Source organism: Cibotium barometz, chromosome 18 (assembly GCF_041138505.1).
Source record: "Cibotium barometz isolate CiBa-2024 chromosome 18, ASM4113850v1, whole genome shotgun sequence".
Taxonomy (NCBI): Eukaryota; Viridiplantae; Streptophyta; class Polypodiopsida; order Cyatheales; family Cibotiaceae; genus Cibotium; species Cibotium barometz.
This window is the reverse complement of record NC_141063.1, coordinates 14,124,179-14,146,337: the sequence shown is the minus strand read 5'-3', so window position 1 is coordinate 14,146,337 and position 22,159 is coordinate 14,124,179. Positions and strand designations below refer to the sequence as shown.

Here is a 22,159-nt window from a genome sequence, read left to right as displayed (position 1 = left end):
GGTACCTGTTGTTGCTGCATTCTTTTGTCTTTGACAGAGGACGACTTCTTCCGCTTCTCGGAGTATGTTCAGCATCTGGTGCTGAGAGGGGGTGTTAGCACATTCATCCCCAGTTTCTGCCCATGTTTGGTGTCCTTTTGGTCCCTTTTGCATGGCCCTTGATTGTGGGCTGGCCACCCCTTATTTACATATTTTTCTAGGATTTTTCCCAACCCGGATGCATTTTCCCAATCGGCCAACTTTATCATGCCCAGTCAGCCAGTTCTAGCATGTCCAGTCGGCCAGCTCTCCCCACCTATAAATGGGTGGGCTGGCCTCTCACTTTTGTATCTTGCCTAGTCTATCTTTTGCTCCCTCACCTATAAGACTACTTCTGTCTCTTGCTTGGGACTGTATCACTTCAGTATATTCAGCATAGTTGCTCTCTCTCTCTCTCTCTCTCTCTCTCTCTCTCTCTCTCTCTCTCTCTTGCATTCTCTACTCAGCACACTCGTGCTTATTTGCTTCCGCTCTATGCACTCTTTCACATCCGAGCCAAGGGCCAAAGATGGGTGAGCACGTCGGTGATGCGCAGATTATGAAGACGGTGCGAGAGCTCTACTACACACCCCTCGATGGCGACGGCCACCGACTCCGAATCCCACTCCGTCCCTGGGCTACACTCAAGGGATAGGAGAAGATCATCGCACCGCTCTCTAGCATGGACGGCCTAGAATGATAAAACACCAAACAGATCCGAATGGGAGCCACTGTCTCCTCAAAATAATCGATTCCTTCCACCGGAAGACATCGGAAGAAACTATAATCCACTGGTAGCCCTAGGATCTTGGGGGGGCCACCTGGGGACTCTGGCAGGAGAGCCCTCACTAGGGAAGCAACGATGGTCATCTCTACCGGCTCCGAGAATCGACAAATCAAACAGCGGATGGAGCTCGCCAGCTGCCTCTGCTCTGGATCGAGCGCTGCCGGAGGGCAGCAGGAATGCTGAAGAGAGGCGAAGGGAGGGGGGGTGTGCAGGCTCAGAAGGAGAGGACGGGGCAAGGGGAACTGCTACGGGAAGAGTTGGAGGCGAGGATGGAGGATGAGGGGGGGGAGGGAGGCGGGGAAGAGGGAGATGGAAGAGGTTGTGAGTGATCCAACGGAGAGGGAGGGCGCAAGGAAGGGCTCACCGGGGAGCTCGGTGGGGCCAATTGGCCTCACTGGAATGAGAACCTAAGGAGTCGTCTCGACGTGGTAATGGCCGCTAGGCCGGAGGGGGGACCCTCGCAGTGACACGAAGGGGGGGGGGTGGGGGGGGGGGCATCGCCGACGGGTAGGTGCTGCAATAAATGCTCGAAACGGTTCTCTGACGTAACCAAATCCTCTTGTACTCTGCCAACTTGGCGCGCACGACGGCGCCGCTCAGCTCTAGACGTCGGTTGGCGGCCCTGGCACGAGCCACGGTCCGCCACGCTCTGGCAACACAGTCGTCCGCAGTCAGGTCCTAGTGCTCTGCTGCCTAAGGGCCTTCCTCTCTCCCTACCCCCTAACAATGATCTAAGCTGAGACCGCTCGGGGGGAGGGGGACCATCGGAGGTGGTCTCCTAGACTGGCGTCCAGGGCAAGCTCTAGCGAGGTGTCCCATCTGCCTTCAAATGAAGCATTGGCCAGGGAGGCCCAAGTACTCCACTCTCTACAGGATGGGATCTCCTCGGAGACAAGCAAGGGATATGACATGAGGCACTGTCTCCAGCAAGGAAATACAGATGTGAAGGGATGGAATCCCTGCCACCCGTGCGAGGCACAAAGCGGTAGTGCGGGGGGGGGGGGGGGGGGGGGGGGTCCATCACTCTCCCAATGGCTTCACCAATCACCAGGACAAGAGGAAGGTGAGACCTAGGAAACAGACTGTCACGAGAAAGCCTAAAACGCCAGCCAGTGGGTCAGATGCAGGGTCGAAGCCGTGCTGCCACCTCACAAAGAATGCCTAGGCTGTACACAATGTGATGGGGCACAGCTACTTAGTCTAGCTGACGCCGGCTGGCGAGTCAAACTCAACCTGCTAGTAGCCAAGCCCCAAAAGATGAATGTCTGTGATCTCTACAGTCACTCCAAGGAAGCTAGCCTGTAGAAGATCTCGAGTTGTCTGCACGCCGGACGGCTACCAACAATCTTGCACACTCGAGTGGAGGCCTCTAGAGATGCAACTGTCGTAGCGAGGAGCTGGAGGTCTGCTTCTGAGAAGGATAGGCAAGGGACGGCGGCCTCGGTCGGGGATGACGGAGCGGCTGCCATGGAGTCCTCTTGAGGGGTGAATACTACAAGAGGCCGAGGCTTGCCAAATGAAAATTACCCAAGAACAAGAGAAACTGCCTGAGACCAAGCCGAAGGGGAAATGGAGACGGGGGCACTGAAAGGCTGCGGGGGAGGGAAGTAAGAGAGGGGGAAGGGCACATTCATAGCCCTAGTGGTACTACACTTAAATCTTAATAATTTAATGCACAGAGAATGTGTGCATAATTGTATTAAAGTGCACGCAGAGGATAAGTGTGCACAGTAAATAATCTGCACTAGGTACCAAATGTAGCCAGTTTCCTTTTTACAACACTAATACTCTGCACTAGGGACCAAATGTAGCCAGTTCCCTTGTTACAACACTTACAAAATCCTAGTGAAACTCATCACTCGGGTCCTTAAAATTTTAAACAAAAGTCAAGTTTTCAAGGTGTTGATGACACTGCATTTGATGTTAATGAAGCCAAAACTCACCTCAGCTCTCTTCCTACATGGCTCACTCTAGGACACTACACATGTGCTGTCCCGTATACAGCCCCAGCCCACTTCAACTCTGCCCTCCACACAGCCTCATATCAGCCTTCAATACCTACAACAGTGTTGTACAGCCCCTGTACTGGTCCGTACAGCAGCGCAGCCTGACGGATAGACTTTAGCTGACCTTGCATTGACTCCTTAATTAATAACCCTTGAGATACATTAAGTCCTTAAATGAGGGATTAGTCTAACCTCGCCCTTAATTGCCAACTTAGTTATGTCTTCTCTGGAGACATAGCAACCCTGTAAGAAAAACCAGTGGGCATGTTTCTCAAAAGGAATGTAAGTCAATGCTCGAGCAACCATATTCAAACCAAGCATCTTAAAGTGTCCATACTTGACTGGCATGCAAAGCATCAAAACACCTGTAAATTTTCTAAAAGACATAATATGAATACTAAGCAGCAAAGACATTATCTTAGACTGAACTCCACTAAAGGATGCCCATCCATCACAGAGCTACAACCAAAAAGATACTTGCAAATGTCACGCACCTTAAGCCCATGTGTGGATCATGGAAAAACTCACAACTTTCAGACGTTGTAAGCCCAATAGCCCTCCCAACTCAACAACTGAGAGCAAAGATCTGCCACAAACCCCCCCAAAAAAAAGATAAAATTGATTGCTTACTTCAAGCATGAACTTTCAACTCGCCAAAATCTCCATGATTTATTCAAGCACAAAACCAAAGCAGCCATGGCACCCATGCATCATCTGTGACAACTATAAGTAGGGCAGGTCCCACATGACTGGTCACCTCATTGCTGGATGGCTAAGCTGACCATTATGTTTAGGCTGGTCCTGCCTGTGTGCCAGACTTCAATGGCCAACCTTGCCCAGGCGGTCACGATGCACATGACTGGTCAACTCATTACAGGATGGATCAGCTGGCCACAGTGTTTAGGCTGGGCCTGCCTACGCCCCAGGCTTGGACGGGCAACTTTGCCGTCCAGACAGTCACAATGAGAACCCACCATGGGCATTGCCTTTATGTGCTTTATGTGTAACGAACCTTAGGGACCAGTTGTTGCAAAGTGATCAACCTTAGTAGAGGCAGGTTATGTATGAAGACATGCCACCTTAGTATCGAACTCTGCATACATAACCGCAACAGCTGTAACATAATACCTGTTTCCGACTCCAATCATACTGACATGGGCCTGTGGATGGCGAAAACTCCATAAACATGGAACCCTCTCTTTCTAAGATGATAGCACCAGCCTGTTAGACGACAAAAAAAATAGAATGGACTTCAGCTCCATAAAAGCAGTAAAGGAAAAATCTTCAGCTTACAAAATATTGATATACAAAGGCTGTAGTGAAGCTTTTAGTCTATTTACCTCATTGGTCTTGAAAACTGGCCTTCCAGGCAGGACAGTGCAGACTTGCCTTTGTAAAAAGTATGTTGCGCAAATATTTTCATGGCTATACAAGTAACCCAAGTCAGAGGAGTAAAGACAATATAGGAGAGACAAGCATGTGCAAACAAAGGATCCATTTACATTCAAAAAAGTACAAAAGGCAAAAAATAAAAATCCCTGTGTGGCACAATATATCATAATATAGAGAAGAATATAGCATATTTTAGGGTCCAAATGAAACAAGCCTTCATAAGGGCTGTGGCACGTGTACTTAGCTTATCTTCAAGAAAACGTGTAAAACCTTAAGAAACAAAACAGACAGACTAGAGAGAGAAGACACCACACTAGGGGTCGAAATAGCCTTGGGCCGAACCCCCCCCCCCCCTCCGGCACGTGCGCGAGTTATATTAGATAAAACTCCTTGGAGAAGTCTTGAGTACAAGTTCTTGGAGCAAGAGAGCGATGCTTTCATGTGACTTGTAAATGATCTTGGGTGAACAAATATTTGGCAAGTGTACTAAGGTGCACATCTTGTATGTTTTTATATCCTCTGTATACTTATGATCCTTGGATGCATCCCTAGATCTTGTGTCCTACCAGACTTGCAAGTACACATTTGATAGCCATTTCATGCATCAAATAATTTAATGTTTAATTAATGTCCCACTAAAGGCACCAGCTTAATGTGTAAGTTAAAAGCTAATGATAACCCCTAATCATAGTTTACTTTATTACTTATGGTTAACACGTTAAAGTACTCAAGAGCAAACTTTTACTTGTAAATAATGCCTTTTTAATACTAAATAGTAAATGTCAAGTTACATGATTTGTAACATGTAACAATCTTTGGAATAACCAATCAATTTTGTGACCCATTGTCTAAGGACATTTCCCATCAGGGTAGGCTAGGATAGGTCAATCAGCACAGAACGTGCGAAGTCTTGCACTATCAATCAATGCAAAGTTTGGCACCGTTTTATAACTCACTTGATGTTGAAGTGTGCACATTTGTCCACGAAGTATTAGGCCGAGTGCCGGGCATCGAACAAGTGAGTGACAGGCTACAACCAAACTCGGTAATCGTTGGACACATTTGGTCCAGCTTGAATAGATTTGAGTAGGTCTAGACAGATCGGATGACAACAGCAGCAGGTTGGGCAACAGCCTGAGGCCAGCAGGCTGACCACAAGCAAGGAATAAGATTGCTTTCCCTCTCCCCATTTGAATCATCTGCAATCAATCAAATCAAGCATCTGGCATCTAGCATCTGGCATCAAGTTCTTGTTGCAAGAGCAGCTAGTTGTCAACGCAAATCAACCAAAACAACAGCAAGGAGCCTGCCTTTGCAACCAGCCTACTCAGATCATTGTTGTTCAGGGCTCATTTAGTGATACGAATCTCCACAACTCACAAGGCAGCCCACTCACGCACAGATCTTGCTCGAGTGTGCAAGTCCCACCTCTTGTTCAGCCTAGAATCCAGCCAGGAATTCAGCCTGCAGTCGATTCAACAAAAGAGCAGTCTATATATTTTGGACCGGTTGTACTCGTTTCCGCCTCAGTAATAAAGCAAATACACTGAAAGGTGAGGCCAATACTTTATTGGTGCTCTCTCTCTCTCTCTCTCTCTCTCTCTCTCTCTCTCTCTCTTTTCTTCAAACTAAATTAAGTAACACTCTGCTGCAGGCCTTACCATTCAAGCTTCCACAGTGCATGTAATAGCATCAGCACTAATAGATTTTATTTTTTTACATACTGCTCACGATACAGAAGACTCCATCGTGTGTAGGGTGCAGCTTACCATCACTGACAGAAAACCTCAGCATATACAGAGGCATCAAAGCAATTAAGGTTGTCAACCAGTTAAAGAATCCATCATGTGTAGATACTAGAGGGCATGCTTACAGGAATGAAAAAGAAACTCTATCAACGCTATTAGGTTTTTTAAACTAAACAGGAAAAACAGTGGTCAAAACATTAAAGAATCCTGTGTGTGTGTGTGTGTGTGTGTGTGTGTGTGTGTGTGTAGGGTAGGGCGGGGTGTCTGTATTACCATCACTAAAATGAGCCCCCAAAAAAAAAAACAAAAAAAAAAACTATCAACACCATTAGGGTTATTTTGAAGTAGAAAAACACAAATCAAAACACAGAAGAATGCAGCATGGGTAAAACGCATGCTTACCATCACTAAAATGAAAGAGAAAACCCTCTAAACATCATCAAGGTTCAGAAAACACATTTACTGAAACGTCACTCGTTTAACTCAGCAGAAAACACAATGTGCCATCAATAAAATGAACCCCAAAAAAATAAAACTATCAACATCATAAGAGTTTCTTAACTCATCAGAAAGCACAGCGATGAAAAAAAGGGATTTTTTATTTTTTTTGGGGGGTATGCTTACCGTTAATCTGGCTGGAGGCATTCACTGTGCAGAAGGACCTCTGAACCTTCAAGGAGACAAGTTCTGTATACGAAGCGAGCCGCCAAGCCATCTGCTGAAATGAAGGAACATGTTTGGATATCAGAACTGCACACATGCGCTTATTTCTTTCTGCAAATTAAGAAACAACCTTCTTGCATAGCTCAAGACGGTAACCTTTAAGGCCATCGACATGTTTGTGACTGCTGTGTGCACAAGGAATATAAATAATGCTGCATTATTATTCATATACTAAACACACGTACAACATACATATATACAACATAGACACACATTGTATACAAACATACATATACACAACACAAACACATTGTATACATAGAATATGCAAGCACACACATATGCTCACATACATAAACGCATGCACGCACTCATTCATGCACAATGGGTGAGTGAGTCCATACTCACATACCATTTTTTGGGTGTCTTTCACATGTATACGAAGAGTTGCCACATTATAGATGCATCAAATGTTTTATGTTACATTGGACAAAAACTTGTATCCATCATACAATGTAGCATTTTAAACACCACATGTTTCGAATAGAAATCCCAGTATGATTGTGTATGACATATTTTCAACTCTTACTTCTTATTTTTAAACACCACATGTTTCGAATAGAAATCCTAGTATGATTGTGTATGACATATTTTCAACTCTTACTTCTTACTTTTTGCACCTTTAAGGAATAAAATTATTATGAACTCAACACACGCAAACACACAGACACACCCCTTCCTTCTCTTGGTCTCTCTCTCTCTCTCTCCATACGCAACACAAAAACATGTATGTGTCAACAACATCTTCTAGCAAAAATAATGATAAACATCGTCTTTAAAACCAAGCTCATGACGTGATCTTTGCCTAATAAACAAAAGAGCTAAGTAGTCAATGATCTAAGTTATGAAAGGATCAATATAATTGCCAATAGCATAATGTAGTTTGCACTCTTGAGAGCACTCCAGTGTGGACAATACATACTTCGAAGCCCCAAAAAAAAAATCAAAAGAAAAAGGTAAATAGTCAATGTTTTAAGTCATTAAAGTATTAGTATAAGTGCAAGAAGCATAATGTAGTTTGTGCTTTCAAAAGTACTCAACTAAGGGTCAATGTATCACGTCCAACAACATAAGATGGTGATGCATCTCCATCACATTCAACACGTAATGTAGCTATCTTTTTCTTTCTTAAAATTTTCTTTTGTGGATCTACACACAAATATATAAGTATTAAAATAAAAAGACATTAAGGAATACATATGATGATTAACCTTACCACATAAGAAGGAAGACTTTGTCAAAGGTGCCATAGAGCTGCTATGTAAAATGCATAACAAAACCTAAAGCTCGTATATAATCTATGTCGGATCCACTCATATGGAATTGAGTACCCCTAAAAGAGGTGACATAGATCTCATAGTCACCAATAATCCCAAAAACGAACTCCTTTCGTAATAAGTAGACACCATACTCAACCTCAGGAGAAACGACCCCATACAGCTGAACGGCCTCATCAATGAATTTCACTGTAAAGGTACCAACCAATGGTAAAATCCTAAAATAAAATAGAAACAATGAAGCTGTATAACAAAATGTATAAAAAAGGTATCAAACCAATGGTAAAATCCTAAAATAAAATAGAAACAAAATGAAGCTATATAACAAAATGTATAAACATTCATATAATCACATAATTTATGTATAGTTTGCTTACCCGTCTTTATGGCCGTGAATCATGATTCCAACAACATGTGTGTGAGCTACAGGTGCACACCAAAGTAGTGGCTATGTAGAAAAACAAGTTACATAACACATGTTTCAAAAGCAAATTTAACTTTAAATAAATAGAAAATGTTAATATGGAACGTTATGCTCTCACATATCCAACGTGAATATAATATCAGACATGATTCATCCTAAGTTGAAACAACAAATTAGTAAACATTGACATAAAAAAATAACAACACCCACAACCACACACATCCACATACATAGACCTAAAACCACACATTAATACAAACACAAATTAGTTACAAATGCCAATACAAAAGAAATAGACCTAAAACCACACACATACACATTGATATACACATACATAGACTCAAACCTACATAGACACCCCATTCAACCCCACCGTTACACCCAAGTAAGACAAAAGACAAAAGCAGGTGTTACTGGCCAGATAACACAAATAATGCATATGGCCTAGGTGGTGTACTAATCACTGATTAGACACGTCAAATGATATGGAGGTGGGCCAAGAGCGATGACTTCGGCTAGCATGGGGCTCAAGTTTACCGTGATTGGTTAGAAGTGGGGTGGTGAATGGCAACCATACTATAGGTAACAAATTGCTTCTAGGTTGTTCTTATTGCCAGATGCAAAACTTCCTTATATACAACATTAGCAGTATAAACCATTTCTTCTGGACCGCTGACATTGGTCTCACAAGCATTGCCTTTAAGGAATATCTTGACAACATTCGATGATTGCACACGTGAGGAAGCAACATACAATTGCCCATGACTAAACATTGGTGTTGCCAAGTATAATCCTAAGAGTGACATCGTTTGGCCTTGTGATTTGTTTATTGTCATGCCAAATGCAAGTCGAATAGGGAACTACCTACTATTTGGTATGTATAGAATTATGAGGCCTTAGCCTTACAAAAGTATGGATGCCTAAATATAAAACCATAAAAGGTGTTCACATGTCTTTCAAAATATCCCATAGTGGTATGGACAACACATGTTCCACCCATGATTAACACATAATCTGCCACTCAACAATTGCCTTCATCCAAAATAATATTAAGTCAATGCACACATATGATTAAACACATTAATTATGACCATATTATACCAGCGCACATAGCTGACCAAACACATTAATCCTGGTAGACATCATACTAGTGCACACACCTTGATTAAGCACATTAATCATGGTAGATGATATAAAAAAGTGCATCCAAAAAATAAAATATCTCAAAAAGAAATGGGCATCCCCATAGAGGTTATGACTAACATTCCCTCTTGATCGGGTTGCAATTGACCTCAATAGCATGGATGATATGAGTGGATGAGATTTTAGTAAGAATGGAAAAACTTTTCTGACATCCATTTAGCATCTTCAATAGGATGGTTCTTAACAGTCACAAGATACTCAACAGAAGTGTTACTCGTGCGTGTAGTGGTGGTCCCATGGTCAATGATAGACTTAGGTATAAGATGTTCTTCTAATTTTACCATATGTTATTATTTATTTTTTTGTCTCTTTAATTTGTACTTTTATGCTTATCAAATCATTTTATTATTAAAATTATTAAAATTTAAGAAGCATATGAGGTGAAACTTAATTTTCAATAGGTTTAGGCATACCTGGATCATCATAAAGACCTTTATGTATAGAATTACCCTCTTGCTCGAGAGAAAAGTCGTCATCCTGATGGTTGAATAAAATATCTAAGAGGTGTGAAATCTTGATCCTTGAAGCTTTGGTTTAATGTGTGAAGTAACCTTCGAGAAAAACTTTTGATTTAGCTCTTGATGTTCTTGATTTGCTAGAGATGTAGCACTTTGGATATAGCCCTTTGGAAGAAGTATCAAAGAAATCTGTCTAGTAGAGAACGTTAATGACTAAAAGTCTATCAAACTTTCTAGTGTACAGTGAATTTTGAATTTGCCCAAGTTCCATTCATTTTACAGGATAGAAAGAATCTTAAGCATTAACCTGCCAAATCAAGCTACGTTGGGCATACACCCAAAAAAAATCCCTCATTGACTCGACAACATTTGTGTGTCTAGGTCTAGCTATGTGTAGGTCCAAGAACAAGTTAAAAACCAAAGAAGTTAGGTTCACTGGCCCTCTCCTTCTCAAAAGTCTCAAAATATTGGTATATGATCGTGACTGCCAGAAGTATTCCTCTTCCTAAGCCAACGGCTCCCATAAAGTCGGCAACAATAATCAAGGAACGTATACACATGCCACCAAATGCTGCCACTATAGGAATATAACAGCCAAGGATACATTTCAGCCGACCATATTTGTCTTTTTGACAAATATAGGGTGAGACCAAGCCACCTCTAGGGGGTATTTTTTAAAGTGATCTCACCCCACAATGGCAATACGACAAAATTACCCCACTGAAATGTATCCTAAATGGAATATAATGACTGAGTTCCTTCAACTGTTCCTTCAAATGAACCTTAGACTTCAATCCAAGTCTTTAAGAAGAGTGCTAATGGGGTGAGCGTGAACGTAAGATAGAAGAGTGCATGGAAAGGGTTCATTGCAATGTGGGCCAAACTTGAAGGTGAAGTGATGTAGTATCTAGCCATAGGAATGACAATGAGGAAGACGAGCATTATAGGAGCAAGCAAATTGATGATCACGTTTAGGGTAAAAGACTTCCCGTTTGTGTAAGGAGACAGCGGCTGGTAGTTTTGCGCCAGCAAAGAAAAAAAATAAAATAAAAGAAATAAAGCTTTAAAGTTGGTAGCACATAACTAAGAGAGCGGCAACGCAAATGAAAAGGGGAGCAGACAGTGAAGAGAAAAGGAAGAAGGATGGCAGCCACAACGCAAAAATAAGTGCACACCCACACATGCACATAATCATCTCTCTCTCTCTCTCTCTCTCTCTCACGCGCACACCCACACCCACACATGCACATGATCATGTCCCTCTCTCTCTCTCGCACACACACTCTCTCAAATGTTGAAACTCTCTCTCTTACATACACACGTGTGTGATTGTGTAATGTCGACTTCATGCATGCATGCATTGTGCAAGTGTGTTGATTATGTGTATGTGCTAGTGTGTGTATGGTGTAAGTGTGTGTAATGTTTGTGTTTGTGTGTATCCATGTGCGAGTGTGTGCATGTACATGTGTGTGAGCATGTGAATATGTCCATGTGTATATCTTTGTGTCTATGTGTATGCACGTGCACGTGTGTGTGTGTGTGTGTATGTGCATGTACCACATGTAAATGTGTATGCGTTTACGTCTACGTATACATGTGTGCATGCATGTACTTATGTATGTGAGTGTATATATGTGTGTATATGTATGTGCTTGTGTGCATGTATGTGTATGTGCAAGCTTGTGTGTGTGCATGTGTGTCCATGCGTGCAAGTGTGTGTGTGTGTGTGTGTGTATGTATTTATCTATGTATGTATCGGTATGTGTATTCTCTCTCTTACACATGCACCTAATATAATATTAGAAGATATGTGTGTGTGTGTAGGTGGATTGATAGAGATATCTATGCAAATCTAAGTGAAAAGGATTCATGCAATTGTGCCTCTGAGCACACTTACATGGGTTCGAGCCTTGCGGGCGGCGACGCTTGGGCCTTTAGGTGTTCAAACACGTGTTTGTTGAACACATTTGAACTGGAAGGGGGATGCCACGTAAGCTAGGCACCCTGAGTCTTAAGATTTAACAAAATCCGATTTATTGTTGTCCACACTTGGCTCTTCATGACCATGTATATTAAAATGTTGCAAACTAATGTGCACATAAAGTATCATTGCCATTGCCAGTCACATAAATAATCACCACGCACCATGCTTCAATAAATTTTCATCAATACAAGACCAGTGGATCCATGCACATCCCACACACTAACCCATTTGCACAAAATTCACAATATAAGCTCAAAATACGCGACAAGTCAAAACTAGTCATTCGAACTTGATATCAATTTTACAAAAGATAGATGCACCTTTAAGCTTGTCTAGCAAATCATCAACACGAGGGATGGGAAATCTATTCCTAATTGTGACCTTATTGAGAGCTCTATAATCAATACACATTCGGTAAGTCCTATTTTTCTTTTTAACAAGAAGAATAAGTGCACCAAAAAAAGAACTACTAGGTCGAATAAGTTTCTTGTCTAATAATTCTCTAATTTGGTGTTCTATTTCTTTTTGTTGAAGAGGGTTTGTACGATAAGGAGCTCTATGAGGTGGTTGACTACTCGGAATAATCTCTATAGTATGGTCTTCAGAACGTGAAAGAGGTAAGGTAGGAGGTAAATCGTCTACAAAACAATCCTGAAAGCTAGCCAACCATGAATGCTTGCTATGAAGGATTGAGATTATTTTCATATGCATGCACTTCATTAACTAAAATCATGTATGCATGTGATTTCTCTTCTGAAGTGCACATTTAGCTTGGGTATGGGATAATAATGGATACATCTCAAGATAACGATCACCAACTAATTACATGACAATACCATTATATGTGAATTCCATAGTATGCATGGAATAATCAATATGTGGATTGAATTCATGTCTAAATGGCATACCAAGTATGATGTCACTAGAATGCAAAGGTGCAATGAGAAAGTTTCATTTTTGTTTATAAGGTCCAATTTGTATCTCAAGGTTATGAACTTCACGAGTTCCCGTGTAGCATGTGCCTTGAAATGTAGATTTAACTTTATAACATGAAGAATGAGTCTCCAAATGCAACCTACGAACTACCTTTTCAGAAATAAAATATGCGTACTACCATCATCATGCAAAATAGTGATATCGTTTCCATTAATAGATCCTTTCATATGAAGCAAAGAGTGAGGAGTGATTGAAGTACCTGCCGATTCACTTTGCGTACCCACTTCTTCATTGTTGAGTTGATCTTCCGTCGTCCAATCCGAAGTTATATCACCATCATAGTATGTGTCATCACCATCATTGTTGAGTTGATCTTCCGTCGTCCAATCCGAAGTTATATCACCATCACCATCATAGTATGTGTCATCTTCGATATTGTGAAGTTGTGCCACTTGAGTAGGATAAAAAGTACACTTGTCGGCTCGATGTCCCACTTGATGACACTTGAATCATGTAGACACATTACCGCCTTGACGAGGTTGGGTAGGGCGAGGAGTTACTATTGTGACTAGAATTGGGTTTGGGGTATACATTGCTTGGGGTGGTAGCATTAAAATTGTTCTTTACATTTGAATTGGAAAGAGTGCGTGCATTGCTACTACCATTACCAAAATTACCATTATTACCATTCCATGGACGCCATTGTTGTGAAGGAGATTGATAAAATTGAGGGCGTCAAAAACAAGATATGAAACCTTGATTCCCCACAAAACAAGATTGTCAATTGGGTGGAGAAGCATACTAACCGAGGTAATTGATGAGGCAAACCTTTCCTAGACTCGAAATCATGAGCAAGAGAGATTGCATCATCAAGAGAAGTTGGCTTGAACATGTTCACATCCACTTAAATAGTTGTCTCAAGACCATCTTCATACTTTTGTTGGAGTGAATCTTAACATCCTCGAGCATACGAAGCATAAGAAGTGATTGCCAAAATCTCTCCGTGTATTGAGAAACAGTATCACGATCTGTCATGCGGAGAATATTCCATGCTCGACTAAGTGTTAAGGTGGAATTGTGGAGGAAGAAAAGAAGACTTGAATTTGTCTTAGAACTGAGAGAAACCTTGAATTTATTTTTGACGGCTCTAATACCAATGCTGGAAGCTCACGGTTGGCCCTCTTGCACATAAAATAAATATGCATCAAATAAATCCATAAATGCCAAATAATTCAAATAATTCCAACAACACCACTTCATATTGCTTTTTAAGATAATAACAAATTATGCACTTCATTTCATGCACACATAATGAGCTTGTGCTTGAATAGAGGTGGAACCTACACAATCCATACACCCCTTTCCCCCCTCTTCATGCATGAAGTAGATCATCCAAGAACTAATATTTTCATTATCTTTTAATGATACAATAACTTACTATTATAGCATCAAACAATAAAGTGCAAACCACTTTTGATCATATGAAGGCTCTATCGAGTTTTACATGGTAGCATCATGGGGTTTTTGCTAGCAATAAAGCTAAAAACAATGGAGATAAAAAGATACATATTTAAAAGGTTAATAGACTATATCAAGTCTCTTGTTTAGTAAAAAATGATTTATTGGCTCTTTTGGTTTGGTCTTAGGTTGGGGCGTGTGTAAAGACATAGAGGGAATTTCTACATGGGTTTCATCATCTACCATACTCTCATATTTAAAGTTATCTCCTACTTAATTGAAGCGTGTTCCCGATAGATAAATATATGACTAAACCTTAGGGGAGAATGTTTCACACTCTAAGGTATACCCTTGTTAGCTCACCCTTTTCACCTTAGAGACTAGTGTTACCTTAGAGAATAGTCTCCATGCACATGCTTTTGTTTAGCTCACCCTTGTTTTCATATGTTTGTGTGTGTGTGTGTGTGTGTGTGTGTGTGAGAGAGAGAGAGAGAGAGAGACGAGGGATAAACTTTCCAAAAGTAGTGGAACATTTACAAAACCTTTGAAAACAAAAAGATATGTTATGATTTTTCCATTTTACCTATGAGAAACAAACAAGAGGGATCTATACACAACTTTGGTTGGGGGGGATAGATGCAAGAATGTGAAATAAGGGGTGAAACAAATGGTTTCTAAGATGAAGGTAAAATTCTAGGGTTGCTTACATATGAGGGTGCCATTAAGTGTTTTCCCTTCTTGCATCACTAATTGCTTGTTACTTCTTGGCCATTCTTGGTTAACCTAAGCAAAATAATGGAACCCTATGATAAGAGCCAAAAATCTTATTGTCCCCTTCATGTAGCCAAGTGGTTAAGGGGTCGAAGTCCCAATGTAGATCACTTTTGCTAAAACCAAGACTACTGTGTTGAATAAATTAAAGGGATAAATAACTCATGGTGGTGAAAAAACCCTCTTAAAAAGGGAACCAAGATAACATATATATTGTATGCAAAAAAATAAAGTACAAAAACTATATTCACACTTCTATATAACACTTTGATATCCTTGGAATGAATTATATCAATTAGTATATTTATTCATGATATGCACAAATAAATTTAACGTTTAAATACTATACTAATATAATAAAGATAATGAATCCACTTGTTATAATCGTAAATATTTTATATCATATTGTTTAAGATATTAAATACAATAAGCCAATAGTTAAAAGTTCACTTCTTATATTCCATATGCTAGTGCAACAAGTTCCACTCAATTGACGAACCATTGAATATCCAAGAGGAACACAAAGTCATTGGTAGGGCTACAAAAATATCCAAGAGGAACACAAGATCCTTGGTAGGCTGCAAATGGCCTACCACAAAAAAATGGGCTATTAATTGCCAAATGGCCTACCACAAAATGTCACCACCCCAATTTAGGGATAATGAAATGGGGAAAATTATACATTCACCTTTTGGCATGCTTCTTTGACCTATTGATTAAATACTCCGTAGTAAAAGCATATTAGTATTGAGATGGGAAAAAGTTTATATTCACCTTTTGGCATGCTTCTTTGACCTGTTCATGAAAGACTCCTTAGCAAAAGCATATTAGTATTGAGATGGAACTTCTATATAGTCATGATAAAAGATGGGGGTAAGTGAGTCAACTCTTGGGCACATTTATCTTAGTGTGGCCGCTTTACACCCTTTGGGCACCTTTATCCTAGTGTGGCCCCTTTACACCCTTTGGTCATCTTTATCCTAGTGTGGCTATTTTACACCCTTTGGGCACCTTTATCCTAGTGTGACTGCTTTACACACTTTACACCCTTGTGTGAGATGAGGGAATGAGAGGCCCTAAATTGTATAGTGGAGAAATGTAAGGTATGGTCATACCTTTGTAGGACATGCATGCAACTTGAAGACATAGTCGTACAAGGCTACATTTATATGAAGGCCATTTGCACTTCCAAGCATTTCTTAGTGTGCCATCTTGAGGCTTTCATCGTATTACTCCCACCTCTCTCTCTCTCTCTCTCTCTCTCTCTCTCTCTCTCTCATTCATGAGATGTCTGAGTCACTCATAATTACTTTGCCATGCTAGACCCACTGACTTTTGTAATATCCAATGAGACCAAATGATTCTAGATCCACATCTCATGTTTTCATATGCCAGTGCAACAAATTTTACACTATTGACCTACCAGTGATGAATATTCAAGAGGAACACAGGTACACAAGGTCCTTGGTACGCTCCAAAACTAAATTGCCAATTGAACTACCACAAAAAGTAGCCATGCAATTAAATGCCAAGTGACCCACCACAAACTACCCCAATTTAAGTGAGGAAGAAGTGGGGTGGGATGCTTCTTTGACCTATTGACACCTTAGTAAAAGCTTACTAGTATTGGACGACAAATTTTACACTATTGACGTACTAGTGATGAATATTCAAGAGGAACACAAGTACACAAGGTCGTTGGTATGCTCCAAAACTAAATTGCCAACTGAACTACCACAAAAAGTAGCCATGCAATTAAATGCCCAAGTGACCCACCACAAATTACCCCAATTTAAGTGAGGAAGAAATGGGGTGGGATGCTTCTTTGACCTATTGACACCTTAGTAAAAGCTTACTAAAAGCTTACTAGTATTGGACGAACTACCAGAGACCACAAAAAGTAGCCATGTTTCTTTTACCGGTTCATCAAGTTTTGTTTTACTGGCTCAGCTCTGTTTCCAGCTGCAAGTAGTTTTGAAGTTCTTCCCTTCACCTGCAAGGTCTAACAGTCCGAGGCGTCTACCCATGGACCTTCCTCATGGGAACTTGTAACCTTTCCTTTTTTTAATATATTCAGCTGTTTTAACTAATAAAAAAAAGTAGCCATGCAATTAAATGCCAAGTGACCCACCACAAACCACCCCAATTTAAGTGAGGAAGAAATGGGGTGGCACCTATTTTGACACCTTAGCAAAAGCGTACTAGTATTGGACTTGAAGTTGCACCAATGTGAAGGTGAAAGTTGGGTGTAGGTGAGTTATTCTTTGGGCACCTTTATGCAAGTGTGGCCCCTTTATACCCTTGAGTGAGGTGAGTCAATGGGTAAATATGAGTAAGGCCGAGTCATACTTCCGTAGGACGCGCAGGCAGCGGGAAGACACGGTCGCGCAAGGCCACTATTATATGATGGCCGCTTGCACTGTGCGGCCATAGCAAATTTCCAACCATTTCTCTGTGTGCCGTCTTTGAGGCTCTCGTTGTAACACACACACACACTCTCTCTCTCTCTCTCTCTCTCTCTCATTTTCGCCTTCTCTAGCACCCTATACTAATTCATGGGCAAAGTCCCCAGCTCCTCACTGCCCCTGGCTGCCCACCGATCTATCTCCGTCCGAGAGAACAACCCTAGCTTTGCTGCTCCAGAATCGCTGCGAAGATCCGCCTCTGCCCACACTCCTCTCATAGAAGTGGGCTTACAAGGCTCCATCTTCTCTCTGATCGACCAGGAGGTATGCTCCTCTCAGCCTTCTCACGCGCCTGCCGCTGTTGAGTGTTGCCACTCTGCTCCATCAAGGAAACCATGGCAATTAGGAAGCAGAAACGGCAGCAGGCGGAATCCAAGCGACAACCATCAAAGCAATGGTAAACTGCAAGCAGTGTCGGAGGAGGAGGCAACAGTAAAAGCAGCAGCTCGTGGTAGAGTGCCCAAGTGGAAGCGCTTCTTGCACAAGGTCAAAGGCTATGTCAAAGTGGGCGCCCCTCGACTACCCAGAAGCGGCGGCGCTTTGAAATCAGGCTGGTCGGGAATTGAAGCAGGAGCTCAAGCACGCCGGGATGTGAAGCCGAGGGATTGCAGGCCCATCTGGGAGAGGAGGAATGTGGCGCAGGTAGCCCCTCTCCAAGTGAGGCGTCATCAAGGAGCGAGGGCCGCAACGGCAAGGCCTGCTTGACCTGTTGGGCGACCAAGGATGAAGCATCACCACGGATACTTCTATAGTAAGGCCTTGTCTACCCGGCCCATCATTTTGTATATATGGAACAAAAGAAATACATTATTGCATGCCCACCTTGCACTAATTCAGTGTAACCTCTTTAAATATTCTTCATACTCAGAACCTAAGTAATCTCTCTAGGATGAAGGAGACTTTCTTTACTTTCTTACCTTTGCCTACTAGTATTGCTTATATTGACGTTTTGCTTGGGTATTATAACACATCTAGTTTAGAGGCAAGATGGGATCCCATATGTATATCAATGTACACATTGCACAAAATTCTATGACTTATAACAAATTGATAAACGCAAATGTTATCTCGCTAGTTACAAATGCCATTCTAAAAGATGTTGTGGTCCTTAGCTTTACAAGTGAAATGACCATGGTTAATTAGGTGTGAATCGGTCATAGCAAATACTTTGGAGTAGTGTGCACTTAGGAAAACAAGTTGATATAAGCAAGTGTTGATTCTTCTAACCAACCAATTTGGCCTAATTGAAAATCCTTTACTAGGCAAGTTTGTTTCAATTCAAAATTTGCAATGCGCACACAAAGTCATAAATGTCCTCTTATGCATTGTGAACCATTTATTAAATTATTGAGTACAAAGTAACATGAATGACACACTTGACCAAACATATCTCTTGCAACATCCAAAAGCTATATACAGTTTGCCACCGAAGCCTAGCCACAAATGTTCTCTTGCACACCATTGATAAATATACATAGCTAAAGATTCTTTAAAAGCAATTGTTGGCATTAGGCCTTGACCATCCTATGTGATCGGAGATCCAATTCTCCTCCCATTGCTTGGGAGCTCACGACGAAGACTAACACATACTCCCACCTAGGAAGAGCAATGCAAGAAAACTATACGATCATAGTTAGTCCTTGATGAGATCTCGATGAGATAAAAAAATCGATCATATATTCAATGATGTAAGGTCTTTTGCTTGAGTTTTGTCCATGATGTAAGGTCTTTTGCTTGAGTTTTATTATAGTGTGTAATCCCTTCATGGCTACAGTGAACTCGCAAAAAATTATTCTATGGGGTGTTTGAGGGGTAAGGTAGCCACGCTTGGGTTAAGTCAAATTTTACTTTTTTACATTTCACATTTATTATAGGGTGTATATATCATGACATTTATAAACATTGCATATAAATTTATAAATATTTATATACATACATACATACATATATGCATACATAATACAAATACAAATATATATTTATTTATATACAATGTATGTGTGTACGTGAATATAATTACATGTATATAGTTATATATATAATACACACATATATAATTTTTATATAGATTTAAATATCTAATTATATGTAATTAGGTATATAAGTTTGAATATAATAGAACATATATATTTAATTTTCAATATATATGTTATATATATATATATATATATATGAATTATACACACACACATATTATTCCCTCTCTCTCTCTCTCTCTCTCTCTCTCTCTCTCTCTCTCTCTCTCTCGTCTTGTGTTCGAAACTCACTCATTTAACATGTCTTGGAGTTGTTATTTAACATGTCTTATGTTCGAATCTCACTCCCGTTGGATAGATCATATTTGATCTCTTGGGATTGTTCCTATGACGTTAAAAAGGGCTTCTTTTTCTTCTTCTTCTTCTTCTTCTTCTTCTCCTTCTCTCTCTCTCTCTCTCTCTCTCTCTCTCTCTCTCTCACACACACACACACACACACTTTGTAGTGAGTAGTGAGGGAATAGTTTGCTTTTTTTCCCACCAAAACCAGAGAAAAAATCCCAGCTATAGATGTTCATTACACTAGGAAGCATGTGGATACAAAGTTGCTTTTTCTCTCTCTCTCTCTCTCTCTCTCTCTCTCTCTCTCACACACACACACACACACACACACACACACACACACTTTGTAGTGAGTAGTGAGGGAATAGTTTGCTTTTTTTCCCACCAAAACCAGAGAAAAAATCCCAGCTATAGATGCTCATTACACTAGGAAGCATGTGGATACAAAGTTATGGAAACTAGTTTAGATCAAGAAGTTCAAACCAAGGTTTAAGTTACAATTATCTGGTCTATTGAAAGAATACGATGTAATTGCATGAAGCTACAAACATTTAAAAGAAGTTAAACCAAGTGTACATTAGCATAAGATTATATTAGAGTATAAGGTATTTTTGTGATTAAGCACCTTGGCTACTAGATGCATCTATGTAAGAAAGAAAGTGAAGGGCAAACTTGAGACTTAATACCCTAATAGATATGTGAAGGGGATGACACAATACAATGTGAATCTTTCAAAAGCCCTAGAACTAGCATTATATTGTAAAGCTACATAGATCCTTACCCTTGAAAATGCTAGCCATGTGTCTACACTTTGAACACTTATCCACACTTTTAATCACCCCTTTTCTACATGTGTTTTCCCTTTTAACACTTATCTATTTTTTTAACCACTATCTACCTTTCTTGTCCAAAAGGGCAGCCTTGTGTCCACACTTTCAACACTTTTTCAACCCTTTTGACTAAAGGGTGGCCATGTGTCCCTTTTGACCATTGACCATTATCCACCCTTTCAGATGGTCAAAAGGTAGACCCTACAATTATGCCCTTTCCATACCCTCTTTTTGTAGTGACAAACCACCCGTGGAAACTAACAAACAGGTCTTTGGAAAAAGAGGAAAAAAAGAAATAGAAGATACCACCAAAATGAGCATGTATCTATGCCAATGTTGATAAAAGAGAAGAGTAGCAAGTGACTCAAACAAGGGGGGGCACCCATTAAAAGAGACAAATCATCACGGTAGGCATCCTAACACCAATCTAAACTCAAAGGGATTCACAACTTGATTTTAAGAAGTGAAAGGATGTAAAACCAAACTTCATGGGGTTGAGCTACAAATGTTATGAAGGCTTTGATAATTTACTCATAATTTAGTAGCCTTGGACCATGTAGAAGGGTTTGAATCAAAGTGAAAATGAAAAAAAGGGGGTTTGTCAAGCAAAGCATTCGCACAACAAAATGCACCCAACTAGTGGGAGGGTGAGGATTTTGGAGTTCAATGTGTATAACAAATCACAATTTTCTTACCATGGCCTTGATCAAGACTAGACTCAAACACAAGTTTTATTGCAGTGAGTTTGAAAATGGCACCTTAAATGGGGGCACATGGGAAGGGGACTACATGCATAAAGGAAACCCTATGAAACCTCAATGTTTTATTATTAGAAAAAATAGTCATAGCTACCGATCCTTAATAAGAAGGTTAAAATCCTAATAAGGGGACTACAAATATTGCATAAAGGAAACCCTATGAAACCTCTAGGTTCTACGATTAGAAAAAATAGTCATAGGTACCTAGCCTTAATAAGAATAAGGTTAAAATCCTAACAAGGGTAGATGACATCAATAATTAAAAAAAAAAGTGGTGTGTGTGCATGTGTGCACGTGCACACATATGCATGCATATGTACGTGTTGTTGAAAATACAAGTGAATAGGGTGTGTGCGGGAACAAGCCCTTGGTTAGAGGCTGTAAAAGAGAATGTGTAAATGTGAAAGAACCTGTGAAAAGGTGAGAAGAATCTACTGGGAGAGAATAAAGGGTAGCATGAGAAGATTTAGGAAGTGTGGAGATATTCTGGGAAGTGTGGAGATATTCTGGGAGATATTCTGGGAAAAGTGAAGAGGTGAAGAGAATCAAGGAAAAGCGGTGGAGTGAATCATGGAGAAATCAGTGGGATTTGATGCTTGATGT

At 40.6% G+C, this 22,159-nt stretch overlaps 1 pseudogene across 1 annotated transcript in view; it reads right to left on the bottom strand.

The window, feature by feature from the left end:
- LOC147628974 (single-stranded DNA-binding protein WHY1, chloroplastic-like) overlaps nt 1-6,901 on the bottom strand; it is a 37,085-nt pseudogene extending 30,184 nt beyond the window's left edge. Inside the window, exons 1-5 of the transcript XR_015267866.1 lie at nt 6,771-6,901; nt 6,576-6,666; nt 4,152-4,236; nt 3,940-4,032; nt 3,306-3,397 (exon numbers count right to left, since the gene is read on the bottom strand). The product of XR_015267866.1 is annotated as a single-stranded DNA-binding protein WHY1, chloroplastic-like (transcript). The remainder of the gene's footprint in view (nt 1-3,305; nt 3,398-3,939; nt 4,033-4,151; nt 4,237-6,575; nt 6,667-6,770) is intronic.
- Nucleotides 6,902-22,159: the final 15,258 nt, after the last annotated feature.